The following is a 16,613-nucleotide window of genomic DNA, read 5'->3' as shown; positions in this document are numbered from 1 at the left end:
TCGGTCTCGTATCGCGAATACATTACACGCGGGTGGTGGCGTCAGCAACGTCGCGCAGATAACTTGCAGCGCGGCGACAACGAGCTTGCACGGGGCAACAGCAACGGTTTTTACTACTCTAATAAATTTGAATCTGTAATCCTATAAAAATGCATTGGGATCCACGAGGAATGCCGGCGCGGCGTGCATATTCTCTCGTGTACACGACATATCTGCACGTCGTGGCGAGCAAACGGAAAGTGGAGCGAGGAGAAGGGACGGCACCCGAATCAGTTCTCTTAAGGAAATAAAATTGACCGAGGTGATGCATACCGAATTTTCTTGGATTGTGTCTTGTCTTCCGTGGATCTACGCGTCGTCGTATTTTCCTCGCGAAACGGAAATGGCAAAAGGTGCGGGAAAAAGCAGCGTACCGAAAAGCACTACGAATATCGCGAATTTTCTGAGAAAGCGAGAGAGCAACCGGTGGATTTTTATTTCAATTCACAACGCGATATATCATTCGAAAAGCTTGGACGATGGATGGTGGGTGCGTACGTTTCTCTCGTATACAGCCACGCAATCCGCGCGCACTCACACGGGAAACCGCGCACCGTTGGTAACCTGCCACGAATTCCGCCTACGGAAGCGTGGAAACTTTCGTTCGGGCCAAAACGTTTTCTGCACATTTGTAACGGCTCGAGTAACTTTTGCGCGACTCTCCACTCTATATCGGCATCTCCGCGTCGTCTCTTTTTCCCGTTGAATTCATCGGTATCGCGCCGCGCCACGCCACAGAAACTCTGTCGTTTTGGCGATCGCGTTCCGCAATTTATTTTCCACGCATGGGTGCGCAGATTGGGTGCATCAAACGATCGCCGAATCGAGAAAGCGAGACACAGACGCCGTATCCAATTGTACGTAAACTAAAGCCGGCGCGCTTGCCAACGAATCGCGATTCCTTGCATATCCGACCGCGTCTCGCATTGAATATTCGCGGCTGCCGTCAAATGGACATCCGATAGAATCTGGAATCGACAGGTTTCGCTGTTGCTGCTGCTAGCCCGCTAATAATCGATCCGGAGGACGGCGCCGACCGACCGGAAGCGCAGTTGATTTTGCGAGGGACCGAACTCTAATCCGAACTTGTCGGTCATGTTTAATTCAGTCGCGATACCTATTTTACGTAAGTCGCAAAGATCCTCTTCATGCCCGGTATGCCGAATGGTTATGGATACGATTCGCCAGGGACTATCCTAATTCGAATCACTACTTAGGAGTCATGTTTAATTCAAGGGAATTTCGGCTACTGTGCGTGCGTCTGTTGGCGTTTCGTGCAAGACAGTAATTTTGTATAACATGCAATATGTAATCATATCCTGCATGTTATTCGCCATGTCTGATTAAAGTATACTGAGACATGAAACGAAGATACGCTATAGAAAGCGCGGCGGAATTGTACAATATTTATACATATAAACTAACGATATTGATATTTGCTGCTATCCGTTGAAATTGCCAGTTCAATTAATTGCTTGAAAGAGATACTCTGGAATTGATCAAATAGACCAGTGCGCGTACTTAATGATGAGTTTTGCAAGGCATGAGACAAAAGTACCGGAGGCGCATGCCTTGAGGGTAGTCCGTCGCTAGTTAAGATTTGTCGATGATAGCCTTGAGGGAATATAGTAGTTTATCAATGCCTCGAGTGCTCGACGGTGGATTTACTCGCATCTCTGACCTCCAGTCGATTAATCGGCGTTTGTTTGAACGGCTATCGGCGGATTCAACCCAACATCTTCCGCGCGCACGCACACGCGTTCACCGCGAACGCGTATACTCTCGATAGCTTCTATCTAGCAGTATCCCGGGAGACAAACCTGTGTCGGGACGGGGGTAAGTACTCTCCGTTACCTGCTCACATTGTGCGACCACGTACAGTATAACCCTATACGGTATTACATCTGATGTAAAATCCGACGATCCTGGTTACTGTCGATAACCTCGTCCTATGTCCTGTGTGTCCTATGTCGCGCGTCGTCTCTCGAATATCAGACGAGCAAAGAGCGACAAAGGAGCGAGAGGGAAAGGAAGACGGGACACGTCGACAGGAACAACCAGGATTATGAGGCTAGCCATCGTCGGAGTCTCTCGACCAGCGGGAACGACCCGAGATTGAATTATCCGCCATCGGGAGGGGTTTTGACCTCGGCTATCGCGTCGGTGGAAAGTTCGAAAGGGAGGAGAGAGAGAGAGAGAGAGAGAGAGAGGGACTGGCCACTAATCATATACCCGAGGGATGAGGTCGAAAACTCGGGTAGGACAAGATCCAGGATATTGCCAGGAAGAAGAAAACAACCGTCGTCGCGCGCGGTCGCCCGCCGAACGGCGGCGTTGTCTTAAATCATCTCCATTGCTACTACGGATGGTATTGCCAACCGTCTGTGTCTGGAAGAACTACTATCTTCGTCCATCCACTACGAATGCGCCCGAGATCTTGTGGGAGAAGAAACCGGTGGAACCAGCCAAGGGGAAATAGAACGGTTTTTTTTTTCTCACTGCAAGTTACAAGTTTTATACGAGAGTCATGAGAAATTCATCAAATACCGCATATATGTTATATTTACTTAACATCGATTTATTATATGCATTAAAAAAATTTTATTTCTTAGTTGAATTAAGAGATGACAGTAAGAGAATGCATTTTTATTCGAGCTACTTACGAAACTAAAGCAGCAAAAATCAATATCTAATTTGGAGATAGAAGAAGATAGACGTCATCGTTTCCGTTTTTTGTACAATGTTTTCTGTGGTTAGGTTCTAATTTCTAGCTGTAGATATATATCGGTGATTCCATCTGCTGCGCGGTCTGTTAATGCAATATTGCGATTGCTATTTAATTCTAGCCAACGATCCTCCGCACGTGAATTGTATCTCGCGGCTGGTCTCGTTGGAGACGATGAGACGAGGCGCGCGCGGCGGCGGTTCAAAGTCTCGGTTGGGCTCGGACGTTCGTAACCGCCGCAAACATTCCGCCGAGGTAACAGATGCGCCATATCGCCGCAACGTTCGTCGGCGGATTCTCCCCGGTCGTAGAAATTACTGGAGATGTGTGTCGGAAACCGCATACCGATCCGACGACGGCGCGCGCGCCTGCGACGTCATAGCGACACGAATCGCCGCGCTTGACGTTCGTGGTTAACACAAGCTCGAGATGGGCTGTCGGACATTGGAATTCTCGGTCAAGGATTATCAACGTTTGCGGCTGTTGATCGTCCGTAAACCTACCTACGCTACGGGTTGCTTAAATATAATTGACTATATACACCGTCATCGCAGAGCATCTCCGATTCTATCTGTGAATCCTGTCGACCTGCCATCCGTCGTGTAGCTCTCCGTATATCTTTGACGAAATTAGCAGGATATCGTCGTAAATACGAAGAGCGATGCTCGTGCTAATATTAGCGCGCGCGCGCGGTGTTAAGCGTTTTCACGCTTAGCCGTTCTATTCCGATAATTTGCGTATTTCAGACGGCTATTTTGAGCGAAATACAACAGATCGTTTACGGCGAAGCGGGAAACAAATGGAATTATTTCGCTGTTGATTGAAATATTATCCGTACAATATACAGAGGAGGATTATGGGCGCGATTTCAAATTTTTGGTGGTTTGTATACGATAATCTAGGGATGAATAAATCATGAGTATTTTAATAGCGTAAGCGCAATATCGTCGACGAATAATTTACTGATAATTCACGCGCGCATATTGCTACGAAACGATGTGAGGCACGTTTAAATCGCCAATTATCGATCATCATCTCCCATCATTCCGAGTATCAATCGTAATTCGTCGAAACAAATTTCGGCTCTCTCTCTCTCTCTCTTTCTCGTGCTGATTTATTCGGAATCGCATTAGCTACGAAAGTCAAAATTACAGCGAAGATTTTATCGCCACGAGCGACAGACAGAGTCGTGTTACATTTTCGCGCGTGATTTCATATTCGCGTCGATTCAGACGCGATCGGAGTAACTTTTGTAGACGATTTGAGCGGCTCGGGCCATCTGGTGCGCTCTCTTGGCGGGTTATTATCGCGGCGCAATCAACCCTATCCGTGCGTACGTGCGCACGTTTTCATGCAGCCCTCGCCCGTCCCCTTATCGGGCGCAATAATGGAAACTACGTCGTCGATTCTATTTTCTCTCCCTCGGGAGCCGCCGGCGACCGCCTCCGCCTATCCCCGGTACCACCGGCATACGGGACCACCCCGGTGGTGGGTCGCCGCGTTCTCTCGGTACAATAATAGTTATTTATTAGCGCTAAATCAAATGCGTTAGCGCCGCGCGGCTGTACAGCGCAAAGCCAATATATATGATAATGGTGATAATAATTTCGGAAGTGAGCGCTTTGCGCGATCGACCATTCTTCAAATTCCATCGCAACGATTTCGAAAGGTGGAAAAAAAGCGTTGGCCGCGAAACGAGTCATTCAATGTTCGATAAGTTTGATGATTTTCAAATTCAAAGAGAAAATATAAAATATTTAATTACTAGAAGAATAGAAATTATAGGATCGTTTATCTCTCTGAAGTTATTAGTACGCGATTAATATTTAGGATCAAGAAATTTGTAAACGGAGGTGGGAGAGGAAGGAGGAGTTCGATGCGTCAGCATCGAACAATAATTGATAATGGCCTGAGCAATAATGAGAATTCGCTCCATTACCGTTGATTATACGATAGTTACCACATCATTCTATCTCTACCGCTGTCGAACCAAAACCTAGCAATTCCGATATTGACGTAAAGTACGCCGGTACACCGTTAATATCATCGTGAGTTCTGAGTTTTAGCGAAACTGTAATTGTACGAAGCCGCATCGCAGCAAACCGCGAAAGCAAAGGCATTCCTTCGAGCGAGCGAAACCACTTCCGCTCGCGTGGACAAAAGGCAATCTCCGTGCTTCGTCCGATAGTCGTACGCGCGTTGTTTTGTTGGAAACGTTGTTCGCCGACTCGACCGCTCTCGCAATATAATCAAGCGCCAACGGATAGTCGCCAGTTTAACGTCCGTATATATTTTCTATGCAAAATGCGTAAAGTGCACGAAGCACCACGAGGCGACGCGACGCGACGCGACGCGCACACCGGACGAAAGAGACGACAGGCAACATCTTTCGTCTCGTCCTTCCTACGGACCCCCTTCGTGATCGTGTAAAGGACGACAACCTGTCCGATGCAGATTGCACCCGCAACATTCGTCACCGCCCCTCCCGCTCACGTGGAGCCCCCGTCTGTTCTTGGATGGCGACGTGTAAACACGTCGATGTAATAGCGAGCAGCATGCGGTCCCCGGCCAGGTTGGTATTGTGTGTGCATACTGATGTTTCATTAGCCCGCTGTTCATGTACCGTTCTCGTACTGTCAATCAAATGCTCCGCTCTGCGGCTGCTCCTCAGTTGGAGAAGCCGGCAACGGGCTCTCTCTCCCAGCATCGCCGTTAGGATCGCTTTATAAGGGGATTACAATTATCCGATGTTTGATTAACTCTCCCTTCCCTAAGCCGCTATACTGCAATCTGCTTAGGGCGCGTTACATCCCGCTCGTCTTTCCATTCCGGACGATCGCGAATGCCGTTGCCGTCGCCGCAGTTGCGGCGCGATCCGCGATATAATTCGTTGCGATGCAATTTGCCACGGGCTCATCGGCCCCCGAAATTGAAATCCACCTAATCCGCGGCAGCAGCGCGATGGATTTTCAAGGTGTATTTGACGCAGCTGCCGCGCGCAGAAACCGATTGGGCCTGTGCCGTGCTCGTCAAGCGGCGCAAATCGCATTGGTTTTACAAAGGGATTAAAATCACGTAATGTTTGATTACCCTTCGGCAAGAGTTGATTAGCGAGTATCGTTAAGATCGATATATCTGCCGGCGAACGGGGAGATCGCGCGGAAATGAACAGCTGGTTTAAACGTTGACGTTCGACCAATCGGTATGGCGGTTGTCGAACGCTGCGGTTGTCGTGAATGGACATGGACATGATTCTGTTCCGCTTGTAATGGCCAAATCCCGTACACATTTCCGCAAATGTCAATCGTGTTACGTCTGAGCGCACACGCGGCGGCATTAATCGGCAGCGACCGATTGCTCTATCGCTATATTTATATTTCACGACACTTTGAAATTTAAATAAAGCTCTTTGAATTGTAGCTCTTTGAAATAGCGCACGGAGTGGGTTTGCTGCAATAATAATCGGCTATTGGAATCGTTTTATAAAGGCATTACAATTATATTACTCGATGTTTGATTATCTTTTTCCGAGCTTACTATCTGCTTGAAGTTGCATTATGTAGTCAAGTGATATACGCAACAGAAACTCGCGAGTGATAGTATAATAACACTTCCCATTATATTACATTTATCGTACTTTAAAATTATCCAGAATATTTATCCTCGAACAATGATTTTTATATATTTTATAAGACATAGAATTAAACGTGTCAAATTATAAGTTTTCATCATATAAACTCAAATAATAAGATATAATTATTTCGTGATATACCTATTTGAAAATTTTTGCAATTTCATGATAAAAAATAATTACTAGACATATTTATTGTCGGAGGATCCATTGCTCGGGTACAACGTTTTTACTATTTAAACAGAAAAGTGAAATTTGTTACACCGACAACACAGGCTTTCCATGTACGATTTAAAATTTACAAAAATTAAATGTAGACTGTAGAACTGCGTTAAAAAAAAAAGCGATTTAACACGACCCATATTGCGCGTCGCAATAAGAATCCTTGAAATAATTATTTCGTATATATCGCTTGCAAAGATTAACATTGTTTTGTTATATATATATTTTTTTTGTATCTATACAGAGTGATTTGTGTGAATCTGCCTCTGTTAACTGAAATTTATTTGATTTAAATAAATATCACATGCATGTTAATGTTTAATCCTAGTTGCGATAATGCGGTCAATTTAATATAAATTAGCCTATCAGGTAATAAGACAGATAACGGCACAATATTTGTTTTTGATCTGGCTCGATAGTGATTGTGGAAATACCATCAACTCTCGATTGCTTTTATTGAACTTTGCAATTGAGTTCTTTGCCTGCGGCTCCCTCACAGATCGGTAGTTTCATTACATTCGAAAGATCGTTATCGCTTTGTTCACTCCGCTTTACATAAGAGAAATAACATTATTCGCCGATTGATTTTGTGCTTACAACATGACTCGTTTTAATTACATACACAGTCGCGTGTTTACGCTGGCTAAACTTGGGTGGGGGCAAGGTTTTCAAATCACGAAAATAAAGAATTAATATTAATTCCGTTTATATATGATAATTATTTATATTCTTTATTTTATTTATTATACGTTTTGTCGCATTTTATTTGATTTCTCGTATATTTAATTATTTTATGCGTGTGTATAATTAACTCTTTTGACCGTTACGAATCGAACGACTTTTATTCGATTAAACGAAACTCCATTTTCTGATCGGAAATCACTTTATAAAGAGATAACAATTGTACTATGTTTGCTTTTGTATGAATAGCACAAGTTAGTTAACTGACTTTGTTATGTAAACTATTATATGTAGCAACAATATATTTGAAATGATTTTATTGATCTTTTCCAACTGCCTTATATCATGAAACGTTTGGTGCGTAGCAATAAATAAGATATTAATTTTTTTATTGTCGGACGAATCTATTGAAACGCTAATGATATGTAAATCAGATGAATTATCATTATAATTATATAGGTATATATTTTTATTAAAGAAAATGAATTACGTTCTTAGTTCATATCATTATTATAATATACTATCGCGTTGTCATCCATTAATTTATCCCAATCTAAAGCTGCAGAAGGGGAGTTAAAGGGAACGATATTAACTTTTATATCCAGTATTTTTCATTGCAAATACATTTATGAGGATATGTATTTCGTTCCGCCGTTGTTTTCTCCGAGATAAGTGAAAATTTATCGCGTTAGGAATATTGTTCGTGGTGCGAAAAATCTGCGCATCCTCCATCTCGGCGTCGCCGAAAAGGGGCGTAGAATTAGTAGCCGCGGGACATTTTGCGGAGGTCATCTATCTGATCTCAAAAACGGATCTCTCCGCCATGGGGATGCGCGCGTCCTTGCTCGTGCGCCGCGAGGGTCAGTTCTGTGTAAGGGAGTACACCGGGCAAGGGAGGGAGCGGAGACGGAGGATGGCGGGAGGGAGGTCGGTTTGTGCAACGTGTGTGATTACGTTGGCAATTACTCCCACCCCCGAGACTCAGATCGAGGCTGCCGTACTCACCTCCTCTTTACCTTCACCCCGACGGCGGAAGGGCTGTAACTCGTTATTAGCGAGGAGCGGCAGCGATGGAGGGAGAGGTGATTACAGCCCCCGAAGTAGATTCGCCGACGATGATAAACGCGAGTCTGCAGATCCGATCGCGGGCCCAACCCGTTCACTCTTTTCTCTCCTCTCTTCTCCCGCGCTGTCCTCTCTCTCTCTCTCTCTCTCTCTCTCTCTCTCTCTCTCTCTCTCTCTCTCTCTCTGTTTCTTCTCTATAAACCGATTCTCTTGACGTGCTCTCGTGCTTGTTTTTTCTTTCTCTAAGAAATTCTAAAAATGATAAACCAGCCTATTCCTGTTTTCACATCTTTTTCTACTAAAACGTTTTCTGATATACATCTGCATCGCAATATAATTGCGCAAAAGAGGCGAAATGATTCGATTAGATTATGAAGGAAAATAATTAAATTTGATCCAACAATTGGCATTGAAATTGTAACTAGAGCGTAATAGCATCAAATTTACGTGAAGAATTTATTATTGCATAAATGATTGTGTGTGTAAAATGCGATATGTTCGCCCCGCTTGAATTTTACCTCGAAATATTGAACCGCAGTTTTTAGTTCATGGAAGCGAAGAGAGAAGAGAAGCTTTTATTTTGAAACCATAATATTAGTTCGCAAGAGCTACAGGTCTAACAATAAATCTGAGTGAAATTCGTACTTCGATCTCACGCTCGTTAAGAGATTTAGTAATAACGATGAAAGATTTTGATCCCCGAGCATATACTAGCGCAAAGGAAGGGAAATCCGGGAATGGAATGAATTGCGGATTCGCAAAAGAGAGTTGCCGAGCGGGAGGAGTCAATAAGAAAGGAGAATCATCGTGGAAAGATACATATATACATACATACGCATATATATATATATATATATATTCTCTCAAGCGGATTCTTTCATTTACCATCCAAGTCCAAGTCGAGAATGTGCCATAGAAAAGCTCTGAAGAGCCCTCTAAAAATGACTGCGTCCCTTTCCTCGCGCGCGCAGGAAAGGAAAGGTATTAGGGGAGTCGACGTTGGAAGGGAGGGGCAGTGGTAGCGACTGCACGTTGCGCTAGTGACGGTAGCCGTACGCGTGGAACGAAAAGATAACGCAATTTATTTCAGGCTTTATTCATCTTCTTTCATTCCCTTCTTTCGTTCGCTCCGCGCCGTACGGGGTCCGGCTGTGGCGGAGCAACGAAAAAATTCTCCGTGTTTTCTTTTTGTTTCTTTCTCTTCCTTTCTCTCTCTCTCTCTCTCTCCCTCTCTTTTTTTTTCACCGCTCGCTTCGCTCTTTATCCGCACTACCGCCGCCTCTGACGCCGATACGCTTGTCGACGAGGATATTTTAATATGCGCTCAGCACGCTGTTTATGAGACTTTATCGCGAGCGATAGACTTGGAAGTCACTTTGAGTGACCGCGCATAATCGATAAAGAATAATCTCTTTTCGAGAATCTTTTCGCGTAAGAATATGAAATAAATTGTCTTTACAGAATTGACATGGGATAGATAATTTCTTTTCGTGCCTCTCTCCTTCCTTTTTTTTTTTCGTATAAATAATTAATGCTAAGCAAAAAATCGATGTAAACTATATATGCTTCTCTATTATGTCGCATGAGGAGGTCGTCGGTACGGTAACATGTCTATCAAATGCAGTGGAGTTCTCGTGCGTGAAAATGCCTGAATAAACAATCGAATCGAGAATTAACGTAATGGACCGATCGAGACGCTTATTATTATCGAGGTTCGGCTGTGACTGTTGTGATCGAACTGAGAGCTGTCAACCCGTGCGACGGCGGTCGCGCTGTAATTCGCTTTTCGACGGATCTCTATTTTACAACGCTGTGTTAGTCGCTATGCCGGCATTATGAATGTCAAATATTTTATACAACTTGACTTCGATATTATTTGTAACAAATGTCGCTCCAAATATTTTGCAATATTTTCTCCCGATGAGTTAGAATATTTTTTAATCGTACACGGAAAAAAAAGTTTTCGCTACCATAGCTAATCATGTTTTGCAAAATAAATTTCTAAACTGCAGCAAAACGGTTCGCTGTTGCACCTAATAAATAGGTGTCACAGCTAAGATGTTCGCTGTCTACATAATACGACTGTAATCCAGTTACCATACACAGTTTTTAGCTACGGCAGCTAATTTTTTTCCGTGTATTTTATCTCCCTTTTGCACGCAATTTCCAACAGGTTATTTAAACATGATATTTAAATTTTATGATGGAACATGCAGTTTTATACATTGACCTCTTTTATAAATTATTTCTCAATTTCAATTTATTATATATAAAAAATATGATACGTCTTTCGATATCGATTCGAAAATAGAATATATGCACTCGATTTTTCGTATCTAATATAAAAAGATAGGGTCTTTAACAGTTTTCTGCATTAAAATAGCCATCATTAAAATATTATAGATGTCTGACCTCTTTTCAAGGATGACTTTCTCAATAATATGTTACGACTCCGCGCAACTTGACCAATTATAGCAAGAGGATATCGTGCTACCAATTAAGCAAGTTCATAGTTCACTGTGAGGAACTATCAAGGAGCTCATGTTCATACCAACTAAGAATAGTGGAAGGGAGGCGGGAGGGAGCTCAGAATGATGTTTCCACTTCGTGCTTCTGATACGTGATCCACGGGGTAAACCTGATCCAAATCTGGTACAACTATACGATGGCGATGCATTAACCTAATGAGCCTTTAACTAAATTGAACTGTCATGCTAATAGAACTGTATACGAAGTTTAACGCAATATCTCGTAACCGTCAAATTATGTATTTTTGTTGATGAATTGTCAACATTTACATCAATATTTAACTCGTACGTGAGAAATTAGCAAAGACATATTCAAAAATAATTCTAAATTGATAAATGTATATCGACCGATCAAAATGTCAGCCATTATCCTAAACGTTTTTTTAAGCTTAGGCCTATTATCTAGATTAAAATATGCGATAATCAAATTCCGCGAAGTAAAAGATCGCGTAAGTATGACAGTGAGAGCGGATAGGATAATAGACGGATAGAAAAGGAGAGAAATAGAGACAGAAGTGTCTCGGGGAAGAGGGTTGATTAATGAGAAGGGCGTGACGTGGCGGTGCGCCGCGCACCAGCCACGCTTTGCCCCATTTCATCTCCGCTTTCACCCTCTCTTACGTCGCTCTTTTCGACTCTCTTTTTGCTCCCCTTCTTTTTCTCTCACGCACTTCTGCCTCGTCATACCTATGTTACACTTACTTTGTCAACGAAACCGTTTTCCTCGCTCCTCTTCCGCTTAGATCGACTGATATTTCTATTTCAACCTTCGTTGCTCTCTCTCTCTCTCTCTCTCTCTCGAATTTTCACATTACCGCGCTTTTTCGCAATTACAAGCTTGCTGCTTCTTTCCCTCCCCCCCCCCTTCCTTTCTCTCCCTATGATTCCGCGGTTGCAAACGATTCCCTCGAATATCTTCTCGACGAGTCGTTCACGTTTGTTGGTTTATTAGACAAACGAGTCGGAAAGAAGGGATGGTTATTATCAAGACCAACACCGCGAAACCCTCGCCCCTGCATTTGCGATACGGCGGCGGTATCCGTTCCGAGAACTGTTTCTCCGGTTGACTACCTCTGCCTCCCCCACGTTTAATCCCCGCACTCTCTTCTCTCCCACCAGTCGAATCTATAACAGAGGCAAAATAGGGACTCGCACGCACCTGGCAATCTTCGATCGGAACTCGGTATCGCGAGGGTGAAACGAAATCGTAATTCCGATCGTCGTCATAGTTACGCCAAAGCGGCTTGATTCCTATGCGTGCTTCGAAAAATGAAGCCCAGCACCCTCGATACTCTTAATACTTGTCGGCGATATTGCAGCAGAGAGAATGCCAATGGAAAGGGCCGTTTCGAATGTACGTGCCATGATGTTCCTACTAAACGTCGTTCCATTTAAAATCCCCGAAGCTCTAAATCCGTCACTGTTTCCCAGTCGAATTCGATTAACGGCAAGTATTGGCCGCGTCCTATGATCGATACTCCATAGAAAGTTTGCACAATGCCCCGCGGCGTTCGCGCGGGGACTTTCGGTTTCGAGAAGAGTGTATTGTCGTGTCGAGATCCGGCGAATCCGCAAGCGGGGGTAGACGAGTTCCAAACATGTCAACTCTGTCAAGAGCCGCGGCCGAGATGGTCGAGTATGCGCGCATACGTACGCTTGACCCTATACCTTCTCACGACTCAACCAACTCCTGACAGACACGAAGGATAGAAGACGCGTTTCACACACCGGATAAAAGGTCCTCGAAACGCGTCAGCAGGTTCTATCCCACGCGATCATCGGATCGTGCCTTGACCGAGGAGCAATAGCGAATCGAGACCCCAGAGACATTCGATCCCCCTCCCCCTTTCTCTCTCCTTGTTGTATCGTGTTACCTTGTCCTGAATTTCGTTCTGGACCATCTGCACCTTCGATTACAAACAGATTCGATCTAGTTTGCGTACGCGATCGAAAAGTGAATATTTTGCGCAGCAAAAATGTCTTGTATATAATTCGAAGAAGATATTTATTAAAAATGATACGTTTTGATACCTATGACGAGTTATGTGAATTAGTTATGTGAGAGCATCGCACGATGGTGGTGGTCTTACCGTTACTACCTTACTCTTACTGTTGAATAATTTGCTGATCTCAAACAGAAGTGTTCTTGATACAGTATATATCTTTGCACATTAACCATGAAATCTATTTAAAATCGCTTGCGCCGCATGCATCACATGCAGAATGTATTTCATTTTTCAAAGTCTCAGTGCGGTACGCATAGCGAGATGGATTGTGAGAAGTCGAAAAGGGCGCTTTTGCAATTGAAATTACCGTGGTGGAGAATATTTTCGCTATCCGCCGCGGGTACGGCATGGCACCTTGCCTCGGGCTCAAGGGATTAAAATAATAATAACGTTGGAAATTGGACACGGTCGCGGCGGTGGCGGCGGTACCCTCGTAATCTTTGGCGGCCATATGCCAGTGTCAGCTGGAACGAAGCCAGACGAATGTAAAAAATGATCGCGCGCCTAATCTGCCATTGTGCGGGCTGAGTTGGGGCCCCGCACATCGGCCTAACTTTATTCAATTGCAACCGTGGTTCTCTTTATGAATTCGCATTTCCGTCCACGCGATAAAGAGAGAGAGAAAGATCGCAAATATTCGTTTTGCACGTGCCGCAAGATTCGTTCGATTGCCGATAAGATGCGCTGCATAAATCTGCCATAAAGATCAGTTGCGAACACGAAAAATGATCGTGTGGCTTCGTATTCAACGTTGTTATCGTCGGAAATCGTGCGCAGAAGCTTAAATCTCTGTATGTATGTGTATGCGACGCAATTTCTTCAAAAATAACCACCGGTCTTGCGATATCGTCCTAGAAAACATTGTCTTATCGATTTTATATCATTCCATAATCCGCGAGCGTGAGTCGATTTTATCGCGCGAGCAGAAGCTGAGTTTTCGACTAAAGTCGATTTTAAATCCATTCGATCGTGATCTCTCAAACGCCATCACAGTAAGAGCAATAAATTTCCTAAAAAATTCTTCATCGACTACGTTGACTCTCATCGTTCTCATTCGCCTTTCCGTAGCGATTCAATTTAATGCGATATTATTTCACGATTAATAATCTCGCTCTTTTACATTATCTGCTTCATTTACATACAGCTATCGATGTAGCGCATTTCTTTCTTTATGCGCTCGAGTTTTTGTTCCCACGGAACGCAGCGAATTTTAGATAAAAGAAAGTGAATTATACATGTCCGAATTGGCAAAAAGTATCAAAGACAAATTTCTAAAAATATGAAATATTAAGTTTTTTCCATTTTATGTCAAATTATAATTACAACTATTTTATTTTGCATGCGGAAAGTATCGATTAAACCTAATATAGAATTTATTCTCTGATTGTATCTTGGTAGAAAATTAGAACCTATGAAAGGGGTATACGGTAAAATAACGATATATCAAATAAGTTTTTCAGAAAGTCGGATTATATATTTATTGCTCGGACCAAAACCAAATGCTCTGCAAACGGCGATTAAAAGCTTTCGCGGAAATGCATTTAGATGCAAAAACATGTACGCAAGAATTGGAGCATGACATGAACGTACACAGAGAGAGAAGATTTAAAGAGCGAATCGTCCTCTCTCGTTACATATCGAGATTCTAAAGTCCGTGGGATTTAAATACGGTATTAACGATCGTTTGACTAAAAAATGAGCTTTATTTCAAATATATGTGGGATTAACATGGAATCTAAAATAACATTTATATTTTCGAATTCTCAAAATAATTTCTACCATCTCGTTTAACTTGATAAACAGATTAATAATTAACGATTCTTATTTTTATAAGGCAACCGCGCAAGCATATCTTGTATATATATATTACGCATATAATCATAAAAAATAGCCCGGATAATCATTAGGTTCCCGAATTAACAAAATAAAGAATAATTTATACGTTTATGCGCCGATATACTCGTGACAATAGTTTTTACGCTTCCATGACCCTCCGTTTTTGCAGCCCTTCTTTTTTTTATGAGATATAACGGCCAAAAGATATAACGATTCCAGATATCGCTAATACTCTCCCGGTATGCGCTTAATTAAGAAATACTGTAAAGGTATTAGGCCGTTGTGCTCGGAACCATCGAATCCAAATGAATGGTTTCCGCAACTAGGGTCGTTAGGACATTATCACGCACCGTTAACAATGTCGATTAGCGATTGTATCGTCCCTCCAAGTTCGAAACGTGTTCTTATAGGAGTGCATAAGTAATTTACGATAAGTAGATGTGTGTTTGTGCGCACTCGAATATACATATACATGGCGTGGACGTCTTTTAATGGCGGTAAATTACACGAAGGCAAATATTTGTCAGAGAATCCAGCGCGGTAGCGCCATATGTTTCTCCGACGTATCAATATTGAACGATTAATTATTTATATTATGCGCGTATCGTACAATTAATTAAGCAAATATTGGCACGCAATGCAGTCGAAAACAATGTAACAATTATCGAATAATTATGAAACGGCTGAAATTATAAAATCGTACAAACTTTTAACTGTATTGTCACGTCATGCGTTAACAAAATATATACTGTGTTATATGTGTATATATACGTATAAATTACTTATACACCAGTCGACGGATAGCGTTAGATACATAATATCTTACAAAGCGATTTCGCTGAATGAACATGCAAAAGTGAGTACACGAAACAAATTATTACTACAACACGGAGTGTATTCGTCGCATGACATAAATAACGTTGCGCCAAAGGGACGCGAGCCTCGCTCTCTGTCTGTATAAATAGAATCTACGTCGTCTGACGACGTTTACTCCATTAACAATTGCCGCGCCGCGGCAAGGCCAGTTTTATCGCGGGTCGAAAATAGAAGCGTCCGCGCAAACGACACAGGGCAAACGCAACAGTTATATTAACTCGGATACAACGAGCGGCAGGTGCGGCTGTGTCGTCTTACACGGGCGATACAATTTTCTTACGACGATAAGATCGAAATAACTCTCGTGCTCTTGAAATGCGCTTTTAGGCGAACGAGTTGCGAGCGCATTCGGGTGGAATCGGTGGAAAAAGGAGAGAAACGTGGACGGGATCGCGCGTATGTTTGCGAGTGAATATAAATTTCGAAGTCTCTCGAGACACATAGCCTAGAAGCGTGGTTTATCTGGGCCGATCTAACGAGCTATGGCTCACATTGGTTTTGAATAAGTCCGACATTAGAGGGAGCGCGGCGTAACGTGGGTCGTTACGCAGAGATAAAACGAGATCGCGTTTTTGCATCCCCCGCGCTCGCGGAGGAGAGAGAAGAGTTGGTTAGCGTACGTGGAAAGGAGAGACGCCAGAGAAGAGACGGGAGGAAAGAAGGGCGGAACAAGGGATAGATGCGGAGGAAGAGTAGCTCTGTTCTAGAATAGGAACCCCTTTCATTCGACGTCAGCCCCTCTTGATACCGTATAAAATATAGTATTGTTCGCGCTCTGTTAGTTCGGAGTGGAACGAGTATATTTAGAAAGGGGCGGCTTTCTTTCATATGTTAAACAGATCAGTGTCGATGAGATAGAAGAAGAGGAAGAGGAGCGAGGATGGCAAGAGCCACCGCAGCGACCGTTCTTTCTCGTTGGCGTTCCAGCGGCTGGCCCGTGAATTTTATGCAGTCTAGCTCTCTCGACGTGCAAATGATAATCGATTTGACTTAATACCCTTAAG

The 16,613-nt window shown here is 43.2% G+C and overlaps 1 protein-coding gene across 2 annotated transcripts in view; it reads left to right on the top strand.

Moving 5' to 3' along the window:
- The window catches only part of Sema2a (Semaphorin 2a), a 240,299-nt gene that overhangs the window by 193,081 nt on the left and 30,605 nt on the right, over positions 1 to 16,613 (top strand). The window lies entirely within an intron of this gene.

The sequence above is a fragment of the Polyergus mexicanus genome, unplaced genomic scaffold (genome assembly GCF_030449975.1).
Source record: "Polyergus mexicanus isolate NDT 795.1 unplaced genomic scaffold, iyPolMexi1.0 SCAF_12, whole genome shotgun sequence".
In the NCBI taxonomy this organism is placed as follows: Eukaryota; Metazoa; Arthropoda; class Insecta; order Hymenoptera; family Formicidae; genus Polyergus; species Polyergus mexicanus.
This window is presented reverse-complemented; position numbering and strand designations above follow the sequence as displayed.